The following is a 27,792-nucleotide window of genomic DNA, read 5'->3' as shown; positions in this document are numbered from 1 at the left end:
GCAACATGATATTTAAATACCATTCATAAAGAGAGAAATAAATAAGTAAATCATTTTAGTCAACAAGAGTTAAGAAGCCATAATTTATTTACCACTATACAGCTAAATTACTATGTTTGACCCTGGAAATATTGTATATTCCAACAATAAGAGTGACTCAGATTTTTCATCTGGCTCCATAAATCAGCATGATTTTCTGAAAGAATGACTAAGCGTCTTTGCTTATTCATTTAATTGCATAGTGCTCATGAAAGCACAGATTTTTACTATTCCTTTTCAAATATTTTTTTTCCTTTTCAAATATTGTTAGGTTGGTTTTTCCAAGATAGAGTACACAGACCTTCCCGTCTTGTACTTAGTTCTTCCACAAAAAGGTTCATGTTTGTATCTTTTTTGTTTGTTTTCTAATTAGCATTTTTGTGAATCCACAAACATTTGACAAATGTCTTATATGAAGATACCAGGAAAAAAGAAATGCATAAAACAGGCTATTCTGAGAGCAAAGATCTATTTTTTAAACTACTTTAAAGAAGAAGTAGTTGCCTGCTTAATATTATACTTAATTTTTGTTAGTTATGTTAGTTTCTTTTCCATTGCTAAGATAAAATATCATTATCAGTGATACTTATAGAAGACAAGGTTTATCTGTTTCCAGTTCCTAAAGGACATGGGCTGCAAGCTATCATGGTGTGAGATCAGCAAGTTGACACCTTGCATCTTGAATATAAACACGAAACAGAATACAAGTGGAAATCACAAGTCTTTAAAGCTACCCTCAAGGAACATATTTCCTCTAAGAAGGCCATACCTCTTAAACCTCCTCAAACAGGGCCACCAATGGAGGACCAAGTCCTTAGGAAGTATAAATCCAGCCTTTTCTTCTATAAGAAGTTAATTGTGGTTTTCTATAGTGCCTTTTGCTGCACTTAACCACATTCTCCAAGACATAGATAAGCTCAGAAGTGAGTTGGCTGGACCTTAAGTGAAATAAATGTAAATGGTAATAATAAGTCAGAAATTTTGGTCTTGCGGAATTGGACTATTAAGTAGTGTCAAAAAATATTGCATATAAACTCACACACAGACACACACACACACGTATTATATATTGGTTAACAAAACCCACAAAAACATGATGAAGAGATTCTCTCACATGTGTACTTACTTTTATGTTGGGGATGGTAGGCCATATGGCCAATGTTCAGCCATCTTTTCGGAGCCTACACCTTTAGGCTCCTATTTCTCTAGCAGTCTATCATTTACCAGAAACCAGCTGACCCTGTTGTGGTTCGGCAGTTAGACACCTGTTGTGGCTTATTATGGGGGTCAATCATTCTAAGACCCCCGAGATCATAGTAAGAGCTACCCCTTTCTGGCTATAAACTAGCTTTTCCAGTAAGACTACTGGTAAAAGCAGATTAAAGGCCAGCTGCCTGTGAGCAGCAGTTCCGGGAACTTTTTCCTGATTAACCAGATCTTTTACAACTTCCCTTTCTCTCTGGAATTTCTCCCTCTTCCGTGATTATAGAAAGGTAGACACCTGCTGGAGCATTCCAGAGTTAGGTTTCCAAAGCAACCCTCACTTACGCAAATATCCATACTCCCATGCCTATAAAAACTCTGTGAAATTTTTCAATAAACGGGGTTTGATCAGAATCCAGACTTGCCCTCATTTCTTTGTGTTTCCTGTCCCCCCACTTGTCTGTCCCCTCCACAGGTACCCATTGAAGACCCCACAGGCTGGGTCACTTTTAGAAATAAACTTTATAAACTAAGTTTTAGAATATTAGACTGTTATGAGAGTTTTACCATACAGCAAAGACAAATGTTACATTCATTTTTAGAAATATAAATATAAATAATGAATAATGACATACCATAAAAACATAGTCAGGAAAATGCAGTAGTCCAGAGACTAATAGGTAACTTCAATATGTATATAAGATTACATTTAATGTGAGTATTTAATAGCACAATAGATTTTAAGGGCACATAAAATAACTGTATAGTGCCGGCTGTTACTGAAGTGGGGAGAAAGGAACATTGACATCCCCTTTTTAGAAGAACAAGTTTTCTATTATATATTAAAGAATAGTTGTATAATATCCTATAGTTCAGTGCATGGTCTGATCAATAATATTGCTAAGTGTACATAGTATTGAAATACTTAAAAATAAATACAAATAATAAATAATAAAATATAAATGGTATAAAGTAAATGAAATTTTATTTTAAAAAACATAAATGAAAATAAGGAATGAGAATTGGATGCCTAAATAAAGTGGTTTTGTAGAAAATGCCAATGAGCATTAAAATGGCTAGTTTGTAATAAAAGACAACTTTCCATTTGATTGTATACTCTCATGTATTAGTTTCTCAGCTATGTTGCAGTATGGCAAAGCTGAATACAGGACATGGATTCCCTAATGTCAAACATGTGCCTGGGTTCCAATCTACTTTACCTTATTAACCTCTGATTATGATTTTATATGAAGAAGTTTTGACTTAACTTTTGAATGCTAATTTGTATCCCATTTGAATTAACCATAAGGATGCAGAATTGTAAAAGGTCATCAGTGATCCTTTTAATTTATTGGTTTTATCATATAAAAGAATGTGAACCAGTGGTTTGGCACTCATTGGATCACCTCCAAAATTTTTACTCAATTATTACAAAAAAAAAAGGTAATATGGGCATTTAGACAATAGGCAAATTAGTAACTAGAAATGTACTTCGTAGCATTTTTGCCTCTTAGAAATTTATTTTGTCATTCCTTTCATTTTATATTTAAGCTATCTTTAGAAGTTAAAGTATACATAATTAATGATACACTATCTGCCAAATTGATTTTACAATCAAATATATAATTCTTTTTTTTTTTTTTCTGAGACAGGGTTTCTTTGTGTATCCCTGGCTGTCCTGGACTCACTTTGTAGATAAGGAAGACCTCAAACTCACAGATATCTGCTTGCCTCTGCCTCTTGTATACTGGGGTTAAAGGTATGTACCACATACTGAGCTATAATTCTTATGTGGTAGTACTTTTATTGTTGAGTTATGGAATATTTACCTTTACTTAATTATTGATAGAGATAATTTTTGGTAGTAAAATTTAATGCTATTAACAAATAATTAACATGATTACAAAGATAAAGAGAATTGTTTATGAGAGATATTTATGATATAGTTGCATTAATATTAATAATATCATCAAACTAATTAAATAACAATAATCCTGGTAAGAAATATGATTTGGTAAAAGAGGAAATGCACAACACTGATTGCTTAATGAAACTTAATTATCTATAGATAACACCAACTGGAAAGCATCATAGGATTGTGGGATTTACTTTCAGTGCAAAAAGAGGCCATTAAAAGTTCTAGCTTGAAAATGTTCTATGGATTTTGGACCATGACTTGCAGTTGTATCTTTTTTATTTTTTTTACTTTTATTAAATGTCTATGATTTACACATCATGCACCAAAATCCCTCTCCTTCCCCCAGTAAAATAAAACAAACAGACAAACAAAAAATCTTGTCACGGAAGCTGTAGTGTATCACACAGTATAGCGTTTTGTTCACATATGTTTACTTTCAAATGTTCATTGCTACTAGTCATGGGTCTGGTTGGAGGCCTACACTGTTGTTACTGGATCCTTAATGGGACTGCTGTCGGATATCCTGTTGTTGCCTTGGGAGCGTCTTAATCTTTCAATAGGCAGGTCCGGCCCCTTCATGTGTTCCAGCAGGTCATACATGGGGTAAATGTTGGGGTGAAGTCCACTCAGAGCCTTGGATCAGGGCCTGCCCCCTTGTCCTCAGGGCAGGGCCTGCTCTCCCTCTCCCGTGTCCTTGGGGCATGGCCAGCTTTCCCACTCTCATGTCCTCAGGGCAGGGACAGATCTCCAGTTCCTTTGTCCTCCAGGCAGGGCCAGCTCTCAGGCTCCCATGTCACCTGGGCTGGCTCACAGGCTCCTGCATCTTCAAGGCCAGCTCTCCTGTTCTTGTGTCCTCAGGGTCAGCTCTCCTGCTCCTGTTCAATTTGCCAAGTTGTTGCTGGTCGTCAAGACCTGAATGACCTCCTACTCCTGTGGGTACTGGATCTTGTGGGCCATCAAGCAGGTGGCAAGTGGAGGCCCCTCAAAGCCATTGTTGAGTAGCTTGCAGAAACCATTGATGTTGGCCCAGCTCAGCTTCTTTTCCCGGGGAACTTGTGGCTCTGTTGATTCCTGTCTCCCGCCCGAGTCTCTGGTTCCATCACATGTTCCATCCACTATGGGCGCCTACCTCCATGCTGCCCCTAGTATTTACCTCTGAATGATCCAGCTCTCGGCACTGGGCTTGGTCCAGGCCTACGAGGCCTGTGGTGTAGGCATCTCGACTCAAACAGCACCCCCTCCTCAAACGCCATCTCCTTGGCTTGCACTGCACTAGACCATAAGCCAAAAAGCAGCGACAGTGGCCTGGCATCACTGGGATCTCATTGGAGCATGGTCCCATGGTCTTGCGGCTGGAGGGAATGGACGACCCACACGACAGGATTTCCTTCTTCCTGGGAAACACCAGCACTGTGTTTTGGAGCTCTCAGTATGGTCCTTTGGTGGCTGAGCAGTCATTGCTATCCTGCGGATCAGACACAGTTTGTGATCAATGCCATCATGGATGATCTCCGCTTGAGTATTTCTAATACATTGCACAAAATGTTTCCTCCCAATAGCACTAAGGGCGTGAACACTTCTGTGTAGCTCTGGAACACAATCATCCTCCTCAGAATGTATTGAGGACCCATCTTTGAAACCCCGTGGACCCTGAGGCCACCGTGTGGACCTGCCCAGTTGTTGAATATCTCTCTCTCTCTCTCTCTCTCTCTCTCTCTCTCTCTCTCTCTCTCTCTCTTTTTTTTTTTCAAGACAGAATTTTTCTGTGTATCTATAACTGTCCTGGACTCACTTTGTAGACCAGGCTGGTCTCGAATTCACAGTGATCAGCTTGCTTCTGCCTCCCAAGTGCTGAGAATAAGGGTATGCATCACCACCGCCCAGCCAGTTGTTTTATCTTAAAACATAAAATAAATAACTTTACAGTTATGGTGGAAAAAGAGAAAATATATAAATTTAACTAGATTGGTAAGTTCACACTCAGAAAGCAGTATTTAGAAAACAATTAGATATTTAAGTAAGTAATTCTTGATAAATATAAAATGTCAATGTGCTAAATAATATAATTATTTATATAAGTAATTAAATACTTTTATGTAAATAAAAGGTAAATAAATACTTATAAGTATTTAATTACTATATTTCCATCTATTTCATTATCCAGTGAACAGTTTTGATAATCACTGTATTCCAGTCATTTTCATAATTGTTGGAGAGGATGGTCATGGGTTGCTGAAAATGGTATCTTTTGGACACAACAATACCATTGCACCCATGTACTTATAAGAGCTGTGGATACCTACACAACCCATACAGAAAAACCCTGTCCACATTCCAGCATGAGTGGGAGCCCATTAGGGTTCACTTTTCCTAAGGTGCTAGTGGCAGCTGATGGATACTGGAGAAGAGAAAGCTAGTCATCTTCCATGAAATGGCCTCTGGTGGGTTGCCCATGAACATTGAATGTCCCTAAACTTATGTATGTATAGACAGTAGTAATTGCACTCTGGGAGATAGATAGATAGATAGATAGATAGATAGATAGATAGATAATAGAAAAATAGAGAGAGGGAGGGAGAGAGAGAGAATGAATGAATTTAGAAGGTATTGGGGGTGTGAAAGAGACTGGGAGGAATAGACCAGGGGAAGGAGAGCAGTGGGTATGTGCAAAATAACTCATGATAAACTAGATTTAGCTGATGGGCTGTAGATACTACTCTGAATTTAAAGTATTGTTCAAGTCATGCATCTATAGTTATCATACAACCTAAAGGCTCAAAATCTGAAAGTCAGTGTTACCTAAGTTTGTATTTTTCAAAATGCTTGTATTTTTTGATGGGCAAATCACAACTAATTGTTTTTCCAAACCATACTCTAGAATCTAGCCATTTTTGGCACAGCAAATTACGATAAACACTAGAATTATCTTTACTACAGAGCAGTAGCCATCTCCTGTGAAGTTGATGACCCACACAACTACAGTCAGGAGCTCAGTGAGTGTCGTTTTAAATAACTATGTGGGGAAATAGTGTGCAGTGAAGCAAGACCAAGTTAAAGTATAGTTAGATAGTTCACTATTCTCCAAGTATTAAATATAAGATTTCCATCATCATGTAGTCCTAGAGAGAGGCTTTTTATTTTACCCCAAACTGTTTCATGGAGGAACTGTAAGTGTGGGAGCCTTGAGCATTTTCTCAGGTGCTTTGGCAGGCCTCCAGTCTTTGAAAATAAAGTTCTGTTCTTATGATGTCATAGTTTCCATTCTTATTCCTGGCTTCAAAGTTTTCTCTTATAAGTGTTTGATGTTCAATTTTAAATGAATGTAAAATTTCAGCAACTTCCAAACAGCATGATCACTGTGTATACAATAAAAGCCTAAAATGTATTTTTGTCTGTAATGTTTTTTAAGTTAACTTGAGAAAACCAAATGTATTCATCTTTTCCCAATGCTCAAAATAACCTAATATCTATCTTATTAAAAACATATTATCTAGGCTGTATAAATATTAAATAACATAATTATCTATTAGAATTTTTGTTTATTCATTCACCACATTGTCAATAGAGGTTAATTGAATGTGCCTGGGTATTTTTAAGACATGTCCTCGGAGGAGACGTACAGTAACTTTCTCATGATCATTCTTTCCCAAAGAAACATATGTTAAATGTCAGCAAAGGACTAAAAGCATCAGTGCTGAGTGCATACTAAGAAGAAGAAGTCTGGAATCAGATTCCCTTAACTATTTAGCATATGAATTATTTTATTGACCAATGATGTGATCATGGGTCCACATAAGTTCAGTTTTGCTTACCATTTTTCTAATTTTTAGATTTTCTTCTATGGAAATCAATTTTTTCATATTCTGTTTATGGTTTTCTCCGCCTCAACTCCTTCAAGATCATCATCATCTTGCCTCCCATCCAAGTTCACAGCCATTCCCTCCCGATCCTTAGGAAAAAAACAGACATCTAAATAATAAGTTAAAAACAAGCAAACCAGAATAGGACAAAATAAATTAACAAACTTAAGAAAAAAAGTAAAAATGAAAGTGCAAAAAAAATGTATATATACATATGTATTATGAAGTGTTAAACAAACAAGGCCTGATAAAGCAATATGCAACAAAGAACATGAATAACATTGAGGTTGTTTTGTGTTGTCTAGCTATTGATAGACATGGTGCCTGCCCTTATGAGTAGTTTCTATACCTAGTTAGACTTCATTGAAGAAAAATAATTTTCCTTTGTGTGTGGTTATCAGTTGGCTTAGCAATGGATACTTGCATCCATTTCCCTCTGAGCACCGGAACTACATTTTGTTTAGACCTCAACAAGTCTTGCATATTTTGCCTCAGTTTCCATGGGTTCATATGTGCATCTTTCTTTTGTGTCCAGGCCAGGTTTCCCCGTGCACTCAGTTCTCTCTGCCTCCTCTTCCACAGAGTTTCTGGAACTCTGAGAGAGGGGATGTGACAAAGCTTGCATCCAGGAATTATGTTATTGTTAAGTTTTTTTCCAGAACAATAGTATTTTACTTTCTCTGAGGTCTCTAGACTATCTAGTCCCAGGTTCCTGGCCATGTAAGCAATGCCAGTAAGATATAATTCTAACAATATATTAGTTGTTTAGTTGTACAATGTGTATGCCACTATTGCAGCAATACATCTTGCAAGCAGCTCATCATTGTAAATCAAAGGGTTTGTACCTGCATTGATGTTTGCCTTTTCTCTTTGGTAGCATTCAGAGTCGCTTCTGGTACCATGAACACTAGTCAGTAAGGTATAAGAGTTCCAGGTTGGTACCATATTTATTTCTCTATGTTCAATGTGTTGGGTAGATGTTGTCTTCAGCAATAGGACCTTATCGTTGTTCTATTGTTTGTGGAGACAAACTAAAAGCCTTGACAATAGCCTGGTATCTAAATTTGGGTTTTATTCCTGTGAAGAGACACCATGACTATAGCAACTTTTATAAAGGAAAACATTGGAGTTTCAGATATTTAGTCTATTATTTTATGGTGGGAAGCATGACAGTATACAGGAAGACATGGTACTAGAGTAGGAGCTGAGAGTTCCACATTCAGATCCCCAGACAGCAGGCAGAGAACTGAGACACACTTCGCCCAGAAAAAGTACTACTCCTACTCCAAGGTCTCACCTCCTAATAAGGCCGTTCCTTATGAACCTATGTGGGACATTTTCTTTTAAACTACCACATTCTTCTCCCTGAACCTCAAAGGCTTGTAGGCATATCATAATGCAGAAATGTATTAAGTCCAACTTTAATAACCATGTAAAAAGTATAAATTCTCTTCTGAGACTCTTGGAATCTCTTAACCATAATTCCTCATGAAATCAAAACAAAAAAGCAGATTCTATACCTTCAAAATATAATGACACAGGATATGTATTACCATTCCAAACAGGAAGAAATGGAACTGAGTAAGGAAGTATTGAAACAAAGCAAGACCAAAAACCAGCTGAGCAAACTCTAAACTCTGCATCTCCATGTCAGATGTCAAAGTGCTCTTCACATCTCCAACTCCTTTTAGCTTTGCTGACTGTCACATCCTTCTTTCTCTTAAACTGGTTCCACTCCCTATCATCAGATTTCCTTGGAAGCTATCCCAAGATGCTGGCATCTCCAACATCTGGTTCCATTCCCTGTTAGCAGCTTTCATTGGCAGGTGTCTCAGGACTCTGGCATCTCCAACACCTTGGGGTCTCCAAGGAAACTCAGGTTTCAGCTTCACACAAAAGCCTATCTTGGCCTCCATACAGAGTCAGTCCTGAGATATGCCTGGCCTCAGTGTCATTCCTTAGTCGCGGAGAGTGTCCATAGCGTCATTCTTTTATCCTTGACTATAAAACCAGAACCATTTGCCTAAAGCTCCCAATTTCTGGTGCATGTTGGGCAAGAACATGGCCCCATAATTCAAAAACAGCTTCACCAGCTTTCTCTTGCTCATGATTTTCTTTGGTACCTAAGCTTGACTGTCCATGAACTTGCTCTGTAAATCAGGCTGTACTTTATCTCAGTCACCTGCCTCTGAATCTGAAGTGTTGGCTTTAAGGTTTTCCTTAATTTCTTTTTGCAAGTTGGAAGCTTAGCTAGGTGGGATCTTGCCATGGGGTCAACACTCCCTTGGTTCTATTTAACCTCAGGCTTAAAAAAAATCTATTGTCTGGGACATCCAACATGGTGGTGGCTAACACACATCTTGTTTGATTAGCAGGACAGCAAGGACTATTAAGCAAGCGAAGAACCAATCTGAGAACCACAAAATACAAATACTACAAATACTGGTGACCCATAGGTGAGAGGGGTCCAAATTGTGTGGATCATGGTTAGGTCTGGGATTCCACCACCCAGCAAAGCCAAAAAGTATCGGACACCAAAGAAATGGGTGTGCAACCTCCAAGGGTTAGTATCACACGCCTGGCTGGCAGGCAGCTTCTGAAATCCTGAGGCAATGAATGAGCCTTGGCTTGCAAAATCACCAGTGTCTGTGGGTGATCAGGCACTGATTAGGCACCACAGTAGGGAATACAAGTGGGTCTGACTTCAGGTTACCCAGGAAAGCCACAGAAAGCTCCAGGGATCCAAGCAGCCACCAGAAGCTGCATGAGTGCCTCACACCTGACTGATATGAAGCTTTTGAATTTCCCCAGGTACAGAGTGAGCCCAGGTCTAAAAATACCAGCATCTGTGGGTCCTAGCACCAAGCAAAACCCACAGTTGGGAACATTAGTGGGTCTGACCTCAGGTCACCCGGCAAATCCACAGAAAGTTCAAGGGTCCAACCAGGCACTGGGCACACACTCCAACAAGAGACATCACAATGAGAAGAGATCAGTGTAAAAACACAAGCAACAGTCCCCATTCGATACTACCAGGAAGCAGAAGTCCCATGACCACAACAAGCCCTAGAAATACTATCACAGCCAACACATAAGAGAAGGATTTTGTATCGGAGGCTATGAAAATGAGAGGTCTTAAAGGAGGAAACGAAATCCCTCGAACTAGAATAGGGATAGACAAAGAAAGAGATGAAAGAACTGAGCAAATGACTTAACAAAACTACAATCAAACCAGAGAAGGAAATGAATAAAAATTTTCAAAGCCTAAAATTTGAGATAGAAGCTATGAAGCAAACACAATCGGAGATAATCTTGGAAATGGCGACCTGCGAGAAAAGGAGATGATCTGCGAACACAAGCATTGCCAACAGATTTCAAGAGATGAAAGAAAGAATCTCAGGGATAGAAGATATGACTGAAGAAATGGATACAACAATGAAAGAAAATCTTAAATCTAAATATCAACTGACAGAACATCCAAGAAATCTGGGTCTCTATGAGAAGACCAAGCCTAAAAATCACAGGGGTAAAAGAAAAAGAAGACTCTCAACTGCAAGGCCCAGAAAATAGTTTCAACAAAATAATGGAAGAAATCTTCCCTAACCTAAAGAAAGAAATTCCCATAAATATACATGAAGCCTACAGAAATCAAAATAGATTGGGCCATAAAAGAATATTCTCCTGCAACATAATAAACACACTGCACCTACAGAATAAAGAAAGAATATTAAAAGCTGCAGAGGAAATGGCCAAGTCACATATAAAGGAAAACCTATCAGAATTACACCTGACTTCTCAACAGAGACTATAGAAGCCAGAAGGGCAAGGATGGATGTCATGCAGACACTAAGAAACCACATATACCAACCCAAACTACTATACCAGCAATACTTCCAATCACCACAGATGGAGAAAATGAGATATTCCATGACAAAACCAAGTTCAAACCATACTTAACAACAAATCCAGTTCTACAGAAAATACTAGAAGGGAAACTCAGCCCAAGGAGGGAAACTTTACACAGGAAAACATTCACTAAAACAAAGAAAGGAAGCTCACACATATGCTTTACCACTACCAACATCAAAATAATAGGAACCAATAACCACTGATCATTAATATCTTTCAATATCAATTACCTCAACTCCCTAATGAAGGGACACAGACTAGCAGAATGGGAGCAAAAACAGAACTCATCAATCTGCTACCCATAAGAAACACACCTCAGCAATAAAGATAAACATTACCTCAGAGTAAAGGGCTGGAAATAAACCAAGCAAATAAACCAAGAAAAAACTGGAGTAGCCAACCTAGTATCTAATAAAATAGACTTTCAACCAAAACTAATCAAAAGACATGGGCCAGGACACTTCATACACATTAAAGGAAAAATACACCATGATGATGTTTTAATTCTGAACGTCTATGCCCCAAATACAAGAGGACCCACATTCATAAATGAAACATTACTAAAACTTACATCACACATCAAACTCCACACTTTAATAGTGGGAGACTTCAACATTCCACTCTCACCAGTACATAGATCATTGAGGCAGAAATTAAATGAAGAAACAACAAAACGAAAAGATGCCATGAAAGAATTCACCTTCCTCTTAGCACCTCATGAAACTTTCTTCAAAATTGACCAAATACTTGGACACAAAGGAAACCTCAACAGAGAAAAAGTATCAAAAGAATTCCTTGTATCTTATAAGACCACCATGGATTAATGCTGGATCTCAATAACAACAGAAAGCCTATAAATTCATGGAAATTGAATAATCCTTATTCAGTGATGTCTGGGTAAGGAACAAAATAATAAAGAAATTTTAAAATTCCTAGGATTCAATGAATCTGAAGGCACAACAAACCCAAACTTATGGGACACAATGAAAGCAGTGCTAAAAGAAAAGCGTATAAAGTACCTTTATAAAGAAATTGGAGGAATCCCATAATAGCAACTCAATAACACATCTGGAAGTTCTAGAACAAAAAGAAGCCGACTCAATAAAAAGAAGGAGACAGCTGAAAATCATCAAACTCAGGGCTGAAATCAATAAATTGGAAACAAAGAGAACAATTCAAAGAATCAACAAAACTAATAGCTAGTTCTTTGAGAAAATCAACAAGATAGACAAACCCTTAGCCAAATGACCTAAGAAGGCAAAGGGAGAATAGTCAAATCAAGAAAATCAGAGAAGAAAAGGGAGACATAGCAACAGACTTGAGAAAATCCAAAGACTCATTAGATCATACTTCAAAAGCCTATATGCCACAAAATGTGAAAACCTAAATGAAATGGACACTTTTCTTGATATATAACAAATAAAAAATTGAGTGAAGATAAGGTAAACAAACAGAATAGTCATATATCTCCTAAGGAAATTGAAGCAGTCATCAAAAATCTCCCAGCCAAAATAAAGTCTCCCCTGCACTGATGGATTCAGTGAAGAATTCTACCAGACCTTCAAAAAAGAGATAATACCAATTCTCTTTAAACTATTCCACAAAATAGAAACAGAAGAAACATTACCAAACTAATTCTATGAGGCTACAGTCATCTTGATACCTAAACCACAGAAACACTACAAAGAAAGAGAATTTCAGAACAATTTCTCTTATAAACATTGATGCAAAAAGTGTTCAATAAAATACTTGAAAACAGAATCCAAGAACACATCAAAAATATCATTCACCATTACCAAGCAGGTTTCATCTCAGGCATGTGGGGTCATTTAATATTCAAAAATCCATCAATGTAATCAAGCAAACTAAAAGGAAAAAAAAACACATGATCAACTCCTTACATGCCAAAAAATCATTTGAAAAAATTCAATATGCATTCATGTTTAAAGTCTTGGAGAAAGCAGAGATAAAAGGCACATACATCAGCATAATAAAGGCAATATACAGCAAGCCTATAATCAACATCAAAGTAAATGGAAAGAAACATAAGTCAATTTCACTGAAATCAGGGAGAACACTAGGCTGTCCACTCTCTCCACAGCTCTGGAATATAGTACTTGAAGGCCTAGCTAAAGCAATAAGACAAATAAAGGAAATACAAATAGGAAAGGAAGAAGCCAAGATATCACTTTATGTAGATGACATAATAGTATATACATAAGTGACCCTGAAAATTCAACCAAAGAACTCCTGCAGCTGATAAACACCTTCAGCAAAGTGACTGGATAAAAATAACCAACTTTAAAAAAAAACAGTAGCCTGGCTGTATACAAATGACAAATGGGCTGAGAAAGAAATTAGGGAAACTATACCCTTCACAATAGCCACAAATAATATAAAGTATCTTGGTGTAATTCTAACTAAGCAAGTGAAAGAGTTCCAGTCTCTAAAAGAAGAAATTGAAGAATATATGAAAGATGGAAAGATCTCCCATGTTCGTGGATAAGGAGAATCAACATAGTAATAATAGCCATCTTACCAAAGGCAATTTAAAGATTCAATGAACTTCCATTCAAAATTCCAAGACAATTCTATATAGACCTTGAAAAATCAATTCTCAACTTTATATGTAAAAACAAAAACTCAGAATAGCAAAAGCAATCCGGTAAAATAAAAGATCTTCTGGAGATCCATCCCAGATCTCAAGCTGTACTATAGAGCAACATTAATAAAAACTGCATGGTACAGGTATGGAAATAGGCTGGATATTCAGTGGAATAGAATAGAAGACCCAGAAATAAACCAACACAAGTATGGGCACTTGATTTTTGACAAAAAAGCCAAATCCATTCAATGGAAAAAATATAATATCTTCAACAAATGGTGCTGGTCTAACTGGATGGCTACATGTAGAAAAATGCAAATAGGCACATATTTATCATCGTGCACAAAACTAAATTCCAAGTGGATTAAAGCCCTCATCTGAAAACCAGACACCATAAATCTGTTAGATTAAAACATGGAGAAGAGCCTTGAACTCATTGACACAACAGACAGCTTCTTGGACAGAACATAAATAGCTCAGGCTCTAAGATCAACAAATGAGGCCTCATGAAACTGAAAAGCTCCTCTTAGGCAAAGGACACTGTCAACAGAAGAAAATGACAGCCTACAGATTGGATCTTCACCAACCCTACATCTGACAAAGGACTAATATCCAAAATATATAAAGAGCTCAAGAAATTAAACACCACCAAGCCAAATATCTCAATCAAAAAAATATGGTACAGAACTAAACAGAGAATTCTTAACAGAAGAACATCAAATGGCCAAGAAACACTAATGCTCAACATCCCTAGTCATCAGGAAAATACAAATGACAAGGACTTTGAGATTCTATCTTACACCTATCTGAATGGCTAAGATCAAAAGTTCAAGTGACAGCAAGTGCTGGCGAGGATATGAAGAAATGAGAGCAATCCTCCATTACTGATGTGTGTGCAAACTTGTACAACCACTTTGGAAATCAATCTGGCACTACTTCAGGAAATTTGGAATAATTTTATCACATGACCGACTCATACCGTCCTTGGCCATATACCTTAAAGATGCTCTACCATACAACAAGGACATCTGTTCAACTATGTTCACTGCAGCCTTATTTGTAATAGAATCAGGAAACAACCTACAGGTCCCTTAACCTAAGGATGGATAAAGAAATTATGGCTCGTTTATACAATGGAATATTATTCAACTATCAAAACCAAGAAAATGGTGAAATTTGCAGGCAACTGGATGGAACTAAAGACATTCATCTTGAATGAGGTAACCCAAACCCAGAAAGACATGCATGGCACATACTTACTCATAAAAATATATTAGCCACTTAATACAGGATAACCGCATTACAGACGGTCCCACACAGGACTCCTATTAAGCCTAGAATTTCTCAACATTTAGACACTGGGCCACAAATGCTATTCCTGGGTTGTTTAACCATTTTTTACAATTTTATTTAGGCCCCTACAAAAGGATTATTTGCCTCAAATCAGCCAAAAGAATCCTTAAGAGAAAGAATGCCCATTCGCCTAAGGTGTGTTGAGTAAGTTTTGTTAGATCTCTTGGGCTACAGATGCTTATTTTCATTGGGAGTTATTTTCATTGGTTATAAGTTATTATTGGTCCTATTTGGAGATAAAACAAGGTTGGATTCAAGGATGTCTCTCTTTTCCTTTATCTTTCTTCCATAGGCATGGAGATAGAGGTTGAAAAGAAAGAAGCAGGGATGTAGAAATATAAAGAAATGATAGGACAAAAAATTGATTATTGAATCTACTCCTCAGCTTAAGGCCTTAACTGTTACTCACAAATAAGGTTATTTTTAATTTATTAGTATAGAATTTTGTATAGTGATGGAAAATAAGTTTAATTTGATACATTGCTGTAGTAATTAAATTTAAGATTATTGTTCACACACATTATATATATGTAATATATATATATATATATATATATATATATATATATATATATATATATATATATATATATATATTTCTACTCTAATATGAGGTATTGTATACATACTACTTAATCATAATACAAAGTTTACTTCCAATACATTGAAAGTGGCATAGCAGGTTGTTTAAGATAATTCAGAATACAAGCTAATTGTTAGTTGTTCATATCATGGTCATGGCAATTACTAGTCTATTTTTATTACAAGAATATACATCCTAGGTATAACAGATAGATAAATAAGGTAAAATAGTTAAATAAGGTCTTAAAAGCCTCAGAGACTTACTGAATATTACATTTAAAGATGTTTTTATTATTTTAAAGTTTCCTTTACAACAAGACAGGTTAATTCCTGGCAACACTTGGCCTACTTCAAGATGATGATGAGCATCAAAGAATCTCCTTATGGAGATAGCGTCAAATGTGGCAAACAAGCAACTAGGCAAAATGTCCTCATTTCTTCTACAGAGAGAATTGTGCCTAAAAATGGGAAATCTTGGATGTAGGCAGAGTAGACAGCCAAACTCTGCCATGACAGGGTAAACAAGTCCTCAATAGTTCCTGGTTCACAAATATGTCTGTCAGATATATTGGATCCAAAGGCTGAAGATGATGCTCCAACATTATAAATAGAGTCTCTGTCATTTTTTCATTTTGGAAGCTGCTAACCTGCACTTCCGGTTTACTCAGTTTTTTTTTCCTTCTCAAGTCTCTGATGTGGTTGAAGACCAGATAGTTTAGTCTTAAAATTAAGCTTAATTGTTTAAGGGTTAAGATGTTTTTAGGTCTAGATGGATGTTTTAAGTTGCTAGAGATGAGATATGATAGATATTGATTTCCATTTAGAATTTTAGACTCATCAAAATAGGAAAGAAGTTTTCTTCAAGGTTGCCAAATACAAGTAGCCAAAACATTATGAATGCAACACTTATATAATTTCTGATTGTTTCATGGTTCTTCTTGCTATATATAGTTTATTTTATTTGTGTGTAAGAGTAATATCTGTAAAAATAAATATAATAAAACTTTGCTAAAAGAAAAAACAAAATCTATTTACCTCCATTCCACTTCCTGCTGCCCTTTTCTCCTTGTTTTGTAAATTGTATAGTTTTCCTTCCTCAGCTTACTCCCTTTCATTGTAGATGTACATAAGTGTGAACACTGATAACCACTGGACAGAGTCAGTACTAGGATATTTTGGGATTTCCTCTGCCAAAACAATTAATCTAAAACTCTTAAATTTAGCCTTAGAAAGACTTTTTGGACAAAGGCAGAAGCAGCCACATTCCTCACCAAAATATCATAAGAACAATTTTTAGCCCACATAATAATATTTTCTGTAAAATCTCTTAAGCCAGGCCCCCATAGTTTAGATCACCCTCAGCACCACTGTTTTGCATGTTCTTACTACAAAGGCCCGTTAAGCCCCACTTAAAGTGTACAACTGACTTTCTAATCCAAAGTCCCAAAATCCACATTCTTCCAAACAAAATCATGGCCAGGTCTATCACAGCAATACCCCAGTCCCCGGTACCAACTTCTATCTTAGTTAGGGTTTTATTTTGGTGAGGAGAGACCAGGCCTATGGCAACTGATTCAGGCAAGTTTGCAGTTTCAGGGGTTTAGTTCATTATTGTTGTGGCAGGAAGCACGGCAGCAATCAGGCACAAATGTGGTGCCAGATAAGGAACCAAGAGTCCTTCATCCAGATCCACAGGCAGAGAACTGACACAGATTTTCTCCAACAAACCTGCACCTCTTAATTGTGTCACTTCCTGTGAGTTTATGTGGCTCATTTCCTTTCGAACTACTTACTACATCTGGGTTGCTTGGGGTTCCTCACTGGGCCTCTGTGGCCAACATCTTGATTAGATATAGCCCATTGTCAGAGTTGGAAACTTTATTTAGTGATAAGAGATGTCTAGTGAGGCTTTCTATCACCCATTAGTTGATAATTTCACTTAGAATTCTTTCATATGTGCATAAATTTTAAGCAGCTTTAAGATTCACACATTTTATTTTAGTTTAGTCTATACAAATGGTCATGAATCCTAATAGGCAAAATTAGTATTGATAAATTTTCTAATTTTGATGAAATACTAAATTTAGATATTTCCATCCACCTTCAGACTAAAAACCTGTTTGCTTCTGTTATGCATATTAGTTCATATTCTCAACTCTTTTATTTTCCTTTTTTGGTTTTCTAATAAACACTTTTGCTTTTAAAGTAAAAAAAAATTGACCTGGAGTTAGTTATAAGATGAACAAACACAGAAAATGACAACCTATTCACAAGTAATGAACAGAAATCACAACCTGAGCAGCAAGGACCCTAAGATTTAATGGTCATTTTAAAAGATGAGGTAAAACACATTCCCCAAGAAACCTGAACAAGAATTGAGTTACTTAATTACCAAGCAAACTCTTAATTACCAGGCTACAACTCTAAGGACAGCTTAGAAGTTCTGGAGCTAGGAGTACAAAGCTGGAACACAGCAGCCTAGGACAGCCTGGCAGCTTGACCACAGACCTTCATCAGGAGATCATCCTCTAGGAATTTAACTCCTTACTATGGCAGAATCCAAAAATTTTGTTATAAATTATTCATAAATAGTGTTTATATAATTATAATTATAATGACATGTAGATAAAATAAATCATCCCAAAATGTATATTATATAATTAAAATTTATTTAGCCAGATTTCTAGATTTTTGTCAAATTTATACCAGTTTAGTCTTTTAAAATACCGCAATCATTACAGATCCACATTTTGTTGGTCTGTTGACTTACTACTTTCTTCATAGAACTGTGTTTAACTGTAATCAATTTTGTTTTTTCTTTTGTTTGGTTTTTTTATTTATATTTCAGTTTTCATCAATTCTATGACACTCATATGCACATCTTAGATTTCTTGAATTAAGTTGTACATATTTTGTTATTATAATGGAAAATAATACCACATAGTGATATAAATATGTTCTGATAAATATTTGAAACATAATTAGTAATATGTTTTAAAGATAAAATATAAAGATACATTATTTTAGGAAGCTGTAAATACTGCCAATCACAGACAGTGATTAAATTTAATCTGGTAACCACAGAAATTTACTTTATATTTTTGAGAACCAATTTCATCTGTAGTATTGCACCAGTAACTGTATAGAACTACTAGAATTTTATCTGGGGATGGTGGCACATGCTTTTAATCTCAGCACTTAAGAGGCAGAAGCAGGTAGATTGCCATGTGCTTGAGGCCAAGCAGATCTACAAAAAGAGTTCAGGACAGCAACAGTCATTCAGAAAAACTCTGTCTCAAAAAAGCCAAACAGAAACAAAACAAAACAACAACAACAAAAGAACAAACAACAACAATGACAACAACAAAACCCCCAAAAACAAATACAAAAAGAAGAATTTTAAAGACTAAAATAATTTATAAATGAATTTTGGTTTTACAACAGTAAATAGAATAACTAATTGCTCAAATTATGACAATATTTATTATGATAATAATACTGGAAGTTTTCATTACTCAATTTTGGGTTCATGCCAAATCCCAAACACATCTATACTTCAACTTTTAATCAAAAGAAAGTGGGAAGTAAAAAGTAAACATAATTAAAGAAAGAAAGAAGGAGAGAAGAAAGGAACTATTTAATACAATGGTTGGATCAAAATATGTTCTCTATTTATAATCTTAATATAAATGCTAAATTTATTGTTGTCAAACTACTTAAACGATTGTAAAGTTTATGTGGAAGAAAGTGAATTTTTTATTTTTCTATCAATAGTTCACTTTAAATAATTTAATTATGTGAAAAACAAATGTTTGTTGAATTTCAGTTTTCCAAAATGTATAAAAATACTTCTTTATAAATTCATTAGATTATGAAACTTAATAACGAAATTAATAAATAGATCTTGCATGACTGTGTCAAGCATAGCTATAGACAGACTACTCAGAAATATTATGAAATAAATATTACAACAATTGATTATGTCATCAAAATGAAAGAGAAAGGTGAATATTTATAATGGGTACAGCTATGAGACAAAATGTATATTAATGCCCCTAGGATTCTAGCTTCTCTTCACTGCAGACAGGAAGTTAGAAGCATTAAACATATGAGAATTATGGATCTGTAGACACAAGAACTTTAAGAGAGATTGGCAGAAAGTTTAATATAATTAATAACCTTGTAATTTTTAGTAGTGCCAAATGCAGGTTCTGGATTCAGCAGAGCTAAGGTGACCTGGGTTCATTTTAGTTTCTACCTCATAAGATTATTTTAGACAAGATCTTCTCTATCCCAAGAAATTTGCAAGAGTCAAGGAATAATTTCGGCCTTGTATTTGCTAGAGTCTAAATAGGACTCTTATCAATGAGAGTTTTTATAAGTATTACTATATTGCTAACTTTCAGGGATTGAGGATGGACCCATGCTGCTCAACACATCACATACTTTTAATTTTCACTGCCCCATCCAAGTTGCTAAGGGAAGGAAACCAATATGCAGTCCTAACCAGCTGCATCACCTGTGAACTACAAGGACCAGCATGACACAATATGGATAAAGTTACAATAAGTGACACTCACATTCAATGACAACAAGCTGATAGATGCCTCATTGGACTTCAACCCATCTCAAAAAGAAAGAAATCATGGATGGCACTGGAAAACTGGCCATGTTCCTGGGGCTAGTGATATAATAGACTGTAGAGGGAAACAAAACAAAACACCAACCAACCAACACTTTGCTAAAGCAGGGTAAGTTCACACTACTCTCGAAAGCTTATCCTTATGCCCACAGATAATTTTAGCTGCTGACCCTTCTTAAAGAAGCCTATTTTGTACAACAAATGGAGACCACCACAGAAAATCACAAGTTAACACAATGCAGAAATCAACATATCTTGCAGAGCAGAGCCCCAGTGAATACATAACACATCTACTTCACAGCTGTTGCGCTTATGGTGCAGGGAACATTGCGGAAAGGTGTGTGGACTGTACAATCTAGAATAACAGGAAGTCTGGTGTGAGCCAGTCTTATCTGGAGAGGGCTGCATAAACAAGTCTGAATGAAAGGCAGTATCAACTAACATGTTTGTGTGTGAGAAGGAAATTTTTAGAAGGTTCCATTCATAGATAAAGAACTACAGGCAGCTAGTGATGACTGAAAGAAGGATAATTAGTGTCACCCTAGGATGAGCCATCCTGGCTTATCTTCTCGTAGAGAATTTTCAGCCTTGAAACTATATACACACACATAAACAACAAGAACATATGTATGCATATATAAATAATTTTAGAAAGCAGGTATCAGCTTGAGAAGTTCATGGGGCAAGCTTGAGTGAAAGGCTCAAGGGAGAAAAGGGAGGGAAAAGTGATGTAATTCTATTTCTATTAAAAACATATATGTAATTATTGACTGTTTATTATATTCTAATTTTTCCATTTAATAACAGAAATAATGCATTTGATCAGAACGTGTAGAACCAAGATGACTAAAGATTGTGAATTCCTGTTGTGCTTAACCAAATGTATTTTGTCTTTAAAATAAATCCATTCAGGATGTCCCCCTCTCAGAAGCCATAGGCAGTATGAAACAGATTTTATGTAGTCTATATTTAAATACAATTCTGTTGATTGGAATTTATGATAAAATTATATTTTGTTTTTTAAATTTTATTGTACTTAAAAATAAATATCTCATTTTCATCACTTTGATGGACAATACAAAATATGGAGACTCAGACAGTTTCATAAAGGACTCAGTTTTTGTATCACTCATAGCCATTACAAAACTTCTGCAAAGTAGGAATCTATGATGTGGCAAATTGGCTCAAGAGTAAACACTGACCAAGGATTTGGCTATTTCTTTATTCTGTTTTCAGAAGACAGGCTCTGTCTTTTATGTTTTCCCCCTTAAGCCACTCAGTTACTTTGCAGCCACTCCTCTTGGCTCCTAACAACAAGAATATGTCATAAATCCCAAACAGCCAGCTGCACTTAGTTACTGTGCTGTAGGCACAGACACATATCAAGTCGACACCTAGTTAAGGAGTGAAATCACAATGAATAACACTAAGTTCTGTGTTTGGAAGGGACTAAAAATACATTTCTACTGTATGATATATCACCATAAAATGAGGAGGCCAGAGGAATGGGAGACATTACCATAAACATAGGTGCATGCGTAATGGGAGGGTAATTCTGTTCGTCCGTCGAACAAGGCCCCAAAGAATAATAGCTAGGCAAAAACTGCAGCTTGTTAAGCATTTCCTCCGATAAGTATAAACTTACTTTGTTTATGAGTGAAAAAACATTTTTGTGTTCTGCTTAAGCACCTTTTTTTAAAAAATGTGTTTTAGTTTTACTTTATGCTAAATAATTTAGAGCCAGATATTGTGATACATCAATTTTAGATGCCAAATCAGAATCTTCACCATGTCATTTATTTGCAGAACACTGAAAAGGAGACACATGACCGCAATCACAATTTCCTTAGAGTGATCTTATAGGTAAAGTATATATGAAATATACAGTTTATTATATTTTAATTACATATTTCTCATTATTTTATGCATTCATTATTACTACATTTTGAGGAAACATCATGTACTTGTTATTTGCTATTTGCTCTGAATTACTTATCTTTTGTGGAATTTTTACTTATGTTCCATTATAAAGCAAAATGTACCTCAAATCCTATTTGTTTGCAGTTTTCCATCATTATAACAGTAGACTGCATTCACATGCAAACAATATCAAAAAGTGATAGGATTACAACCATTTAATGTTCAATGGCTTGGTGCTAGAAAAATTTTCTCATGGTATCTTCTTCCCAGAAACCAGAGACACACAAGCTTATCTTTATGGACTCCAGATGTTCTGTCAAATCAAAAGCATCCCTAGCATTATTCAATGTATGATTCACCAGTTTCCACATTTATCTAGCAAGACAAAACTTGACCTGGCATTATATAAAATGTCTTCTTTCTGAGATGTTAAAACCTTCGGCAGCTGTTTGTTAAAGGCTTTTACTGAAGATTTTATGGGCAAGAAGTACGGTGTCTGTACAGATCCAAAGAACCTTCCCAAGTCCATCACATAAGCCTTTCAAGATAAGCTATTTGACATACACTAGTATCCCAGGAAAGAGCCACAGCTACACGGCTTACAGTAGAGTGGATTCCTCCTGTATATTTCAGATTAGACAGGATATGAATTTGAAGCATAAATTTACTTGACATTGTTTATAACTCTGTTATAAGAACTGGTCTACTTGTGTCATCGCATTTGTATGGTATGGAAAAGAGAATGTACATTCCCAGTTTGATAAGCCTTAGATTCCCTAGAAAAGGAATGTAAAGTATGCGTTATATTTTTTTAAAAAAGTACAAATCCTTGCCAAACTCTAAAAGGAAGACACAGTAATGAACTATTAGAAAAAAGAATCTGATCATTTCATTAGCAGGCAAGAATGAGAGAAAGGACTTGATAATACCAGATATTGGAAACTAAGATTTAATTTCATACATTTTAATAGTGGCACATTAGATTCATCATCAGCAAAGTATAGAAGAATGAAAATATTATTTCAGCAATGGATAATCACTAGAGAATAACACATGTTTGTAGTAATGCACCAGAGAATAATACACATAGTCTTTTTATCTGACTCATTTGTAATCAAACAATTCCTTCCACAATATCACCTATTGTTTTAGGTAGAATAAAATTAATTCAAAGTTTTTGGTTGTTTCTTGCGTCCTCTTCAAATATACTTTTTAATATAAACCATACAAACCATGCCACATTTGCTTGCTGTCCCTGGGAAGCATGCTCTTTTCTGAAGGGAAACAGAAGGACGGAGGATCTGGGGGAGAAGGGATGAGGTCTGGGATGAATGGAGAAAGGGGGGCTGCAGTCATGATATGTTGTATGAGAGAAGAAAAAATAAATTTCAACTAGAACAATCTTGTTACATTGATAACATTTTTTTCTTTATTTATTTTCTTTTTTCTTTTTCTTTTTCTGTTTTGGCCTATCTAACATTGTTGAAGTGGAAATTTAAAAAATCTTGTAAGTTTCAGGAACTTCTGGAGTTTTCTAAGTTTCCCTTTTTACATGAGTCTTAAGGTGTTGGTATAATGTTCTTTTGAACGGTGTACAGCTTACCCTTGTTCATTCAAATGTTGAATTCTCCACTCCACTCTCTGGATCAATCTGGACATTGAATTTTGATGTTTATTCTAAGTATCTCCAGTGTCAACGTGTCCCTATTTGTTCTCTGTGTTATCAATAAAAACAAACTAGCCAGTGGTGCTAAACAATAACAGAAAATAGGGTAGGACATCCTGATCCAGTGACAGGAGGAGAAAGGGAAGGAAAGAGAAAATGAAACCATGAGGGTGAGACTGGGAAACACCAGAATTGAACCAGGCCTAGGAGATGATTTAAAAGCAAGAATAAAGTAGGAAATCAGAAGGGGAAGAAACTATACTAACATGGAGATTTAGGATGGAGTACTTATTGCATAGCATTGTGTTATAGACTAATTAAATAGATCCTTCTCTCTGTGTGTGGTTATTTAGGTATAAAGCTGCTTAAGAGGTACCTGCTGATATTACTAAAATAATAACTAAATATTAAATATTCATTCAATATTAAGGAACCTTCTGGGAGGAGATATTTGAATTATCAGTTAAGAGTTTAGGATTAAGAAAAAAAGAAGTGTATAAATGTTTACAACAATACAATATACAGCACCCCACACCTCTTAAGTAATAAATCCAAAAACAAAATGTAGTGTTATAAAGTGAGATTTGCTAGACTTAAGATGAAAGAACAATAGCAATGATGTTTGAAAACATTCTAAGGAAAGATATCAAACATAAATATATGATATATAATTTTACTTATAAAAATAAATAATAGGTAAAAATGATTAAAATAAAAATTAGAATAATATTTGTCAGAGGCTATAGGTAAAGAAGGAATAAGAAATGTTCACTACACAATTATTGGGTTTCTATTTGCAATGTAATAATATTCCAGCACAGAGAGTAGTGTTGTTTGCATATTATAAATGTATTAATATTGATGAATTTTATACAATAAAATAGAAACTTAAGAAACATTTCCTAATTGTTTTTACAAAGTCATATTGTTGTGTGATTAAAACAACACAAAGACTTAACAAAGAAAGAAAATTACAGACCTATTTCCCTTATGAACATAGATGCAAAAATTATCCATAAAATATTTGTAAATCCAACAAAAGACTATATCAATAGGATCATCCACTATGATCAAGCAAGTTTCATCATGAAGATGCAAAGATGGTTTAACATATATGAATACATAAAAATAATTCACCACATATACAAACTGAAATACATAAGCCCATTAGATGCAGAAAAAGTCTTTGACAAAATACAAAATCCCTTCATGATAAAAGTCTTGGAAAGACTAGGAAAGCCAGCAACATTCTTCAATATAATAAAAGCTATATATAAAAAGCCAATAACCATCATCAGTCTAAATAGAAAAACAAAACAAAACTCAAAGCACATTGATAAATAAGGAAAAAGACAAGGATGTCCACTTCACTACAATTTCGTCAATGTACCCCTCAGCTTAGAAGCAACCTGTTTATAGGTGCTCCTTATTCCCCACAACTTCACCCACTAGATCTCCAATTCTAGGGCCAGACACAGAGTACCCATAGAACTTTCATCCTTGTATCTATAGATAATCTATTGTCCTACTACAACCTATGAGTAGAATCCTCTCTTCCTATCACACTTCCAATTTTCTGTAATCCATACCTTTGTTGTAAATCGGATCCCCTTAGTTTATTCCTAATGAATTTCTCTGTCTTTTCTTTAGCTCACCTCTATTCCTTTCTTTTATACATCAACTTGAAAAAGTACTTTCTACAAGCCAAACCACAGCCGTTGTACTTACCTAAGATCCAAATAGAGAAACAGAAACCAAGGCATATAACAACCATCCAATAAAGATATCTCAATAACAATATCTAAAATAATAACCATCCTACACCCAGATGCCTATACACCAGAACAAAACAAAATTATTAATGTCCATGACAATATGTCTCCAGGAGAATCTAGAAACTCAACTACAATAGGTCCCAAGAAATGCAATATAGCTGAAGCACAAGACAAAGACTTTATAATACCATTATGAGTATGTTTACATACCTTGAATAGAAACAAATTCAATGAAATTCTCCTGAAATCGCAACATAAATTTTCACAGAAATTGGAGGGACAATTTCTATCTTCATAAGAAAACACACACACACACACACACACACACACACACACACACACATACACTAGCTAAAACAATCTTGAATGATATAAAAAAATTCTGTAAAATCACCAACCCAATTTCATATTGTACTATGTACCTATACTATTCAGAACATCAGGTATCAACAAACAAAGCAAAACAGAACACCAGACACAACTGAAAAAAAAAGATAGTACCTTCAACAAATGATGTTTCTCAAACTGGATGACTGCATGTAGAAGCATGCAAATAGATCCACACTTATCATCCTGCACAAAACATGATTCCATAACTCCAAAATGAAGCCAGATACCATGAATCTTAGGGAATAGAAAATAGGGAAGAATCTTGGGCTCATTGGCATAAGAAAGACATTCTGAAAATGGCACCAATAGCACAAGCACTAAAAAAAGTAAACATAACTTTATAAAACTGAAAAGGTTTCTGTATGTCAGGCGATGTGGCGAGGTAGAAAATAATGAGAGATCTTTACCAAATAATTATATATCCAAAATAAGACTACTGCCTACAATACAAAGAAAAGAAAAGAAAGAAAGAAAGAAAGAAAGAAAGAAAGAAAGAAAGAAAGAAAGAAAGAAGAGAAAAGAGAAAGCAAGCAAGTAAGCTGAATGTCAGGAAAACAAATAACCCAATTAAAAATGGGGTGTAGAGATAAACAAAGAATTCTCAAAAGATCGAACACAAATAGCCTAGAAACACTTAACAAACTGTTCAACATCTTTAGTCATTAGGAAAACTCAAATCAAAACTATTTTGTGATTTCATCTTACACCAGTAAGACTGGCCAAGTTCAATAGAACAAATGACGGCTCATGCTGGCAACAATGTGGAGTAACAACACTCATCCATTACTGGTTAGAATACAAATTTGTACAGCTACTATGGAAATCAAAGTGACAGCTCCTAGGGAATCTGACAATATATCTTTTCTAAGATCTACCTACATAATTCTTGGTCATCTAGCCAAAGGAATCTAAGTACTACTTTAGAGAGACTTGTTTATCCATGTCCATGTTATGGATGCTCTATTCATAATAGCCACAAATTAGAAAGAGACTAGGTGTCTATGAACTGACGAATGGATCATGAAAATATGATACCTTTATATAATGGAATATTATTTAGTTGTTAAAGGAATAACAGAAAACACTCAATTAATGAGTAAATGGATGGAAGTGTTTAAAAAAAATCATCCTGGTGAGGTCCCTAAGACCTCAACAGAAAAACAGAGTATGTATTTGTATAATGTGGATGTTAGCTTTTAAGTCTTGGTTAGGCATGGTATTATCTATGCAACCACAGTGGTTAGATATAAAGTGAAATAATGCAGTCAGTACAGGTAGGGGTGAAGAAACTCCTAATGTAGGTGACATAGAATATATAATCATGAAGATACAGAGTAGGGAGAGACTGGAATGGGAGAAGTAAACAGAGTAGTGGAGGAAAGATGGATGTTAAGAAGTAAATACATGTAGACATCAGAGGAAGGATAACAGGTCACCAAGAAGAGACTTGATACCCTATGAGCATATACAGGGGGAGGAGATCCCCCTCAGTCATAGATATAGGGGAGGGTAGTAGGGGGGAAGTGGGAGGGAGAGAGGAATGGGAGGATACAAAGGATGGGCTAACAATTGAGATGAAATATGAATAAATTAATAAAATATTTAAAGAAAGAATGTCAGAAGCTACACAGTCTTGATTCAATATAAAGCTAAATATAACAAAAGTGGAATAAAATTGAGAAATAAAAAAAAATGAATACAGGGAGGGTCAGGTAACACTGGAAACATTTGAGGGATCTTTTGGAAACCTACATATACGTACAAATCTATCTATATATTTTAGTAGAGAAGAAAAAAATGACAAAAGAAACATACATACATAGAGATATACACACATGCACATACACAAAATTTCTATTGCTTTAAAATATATACATAAAGTATATACATATATAATATATAAAAGTTGAATTAAATAACAGGTAAGACA

At 35.4% G+C, this 27,792-nt stretch overlaps 1 long non-coding RNA gene across 3 annotated transcripts; it reads right to left on the bottom strand.

The window, feature by feature from the left end:
• Positions 1-1,770: 1,770 nt before the first annotated feature.
• LOC311596607 lies at positions 1,771-26,398 on the bottom strand. Of its 3 annotated transcripts, XR_014778905.1 has the most exons (4): positions 23,635-24,279; positions 20,050-20,166; positions 6,973-7,109; positions 1,771-4,625 (listed from the first exon to the last, which is right to left on the bottom strand). It is a non-coding gene; the product is annotated as an uncharacterized lncRNA (long non-coding RNA). The 3 variants fall into 3 exon arrangements; XR_014778906.1 differs by lacking the exon at positions 20,050-20,166 and having other exon boundaries at positions 1,772-4,625; XR_014778904.1 differs by lacking the exons at positions 20,050-20,166; positions 23,635-24,279 and adding an exon at positions 25,974-26,398 and having other exon boundaries at positions 1,773-4,625.
• Between the last annotated feature and the right edge of the window lie 1,394 nt (positions 26,399-27,792).

The sequence above is a fragment of the Acomys minous genome (assembly GCF_964271855.1).
Source record: "Acomys minous genome assembly, chromosome: 4".
Classification (NCBI taxonomy): Eukaryota; Metazoa; Chordata; class Mammalia; order Rodentia; family Muridae; genus Acomys; species Acomys minous.
The sequence above is the reverse complement of the archived record's forward strand: the minus strand, read 5'-3'. Positions and strand labels throughout refer to the sequence as shown.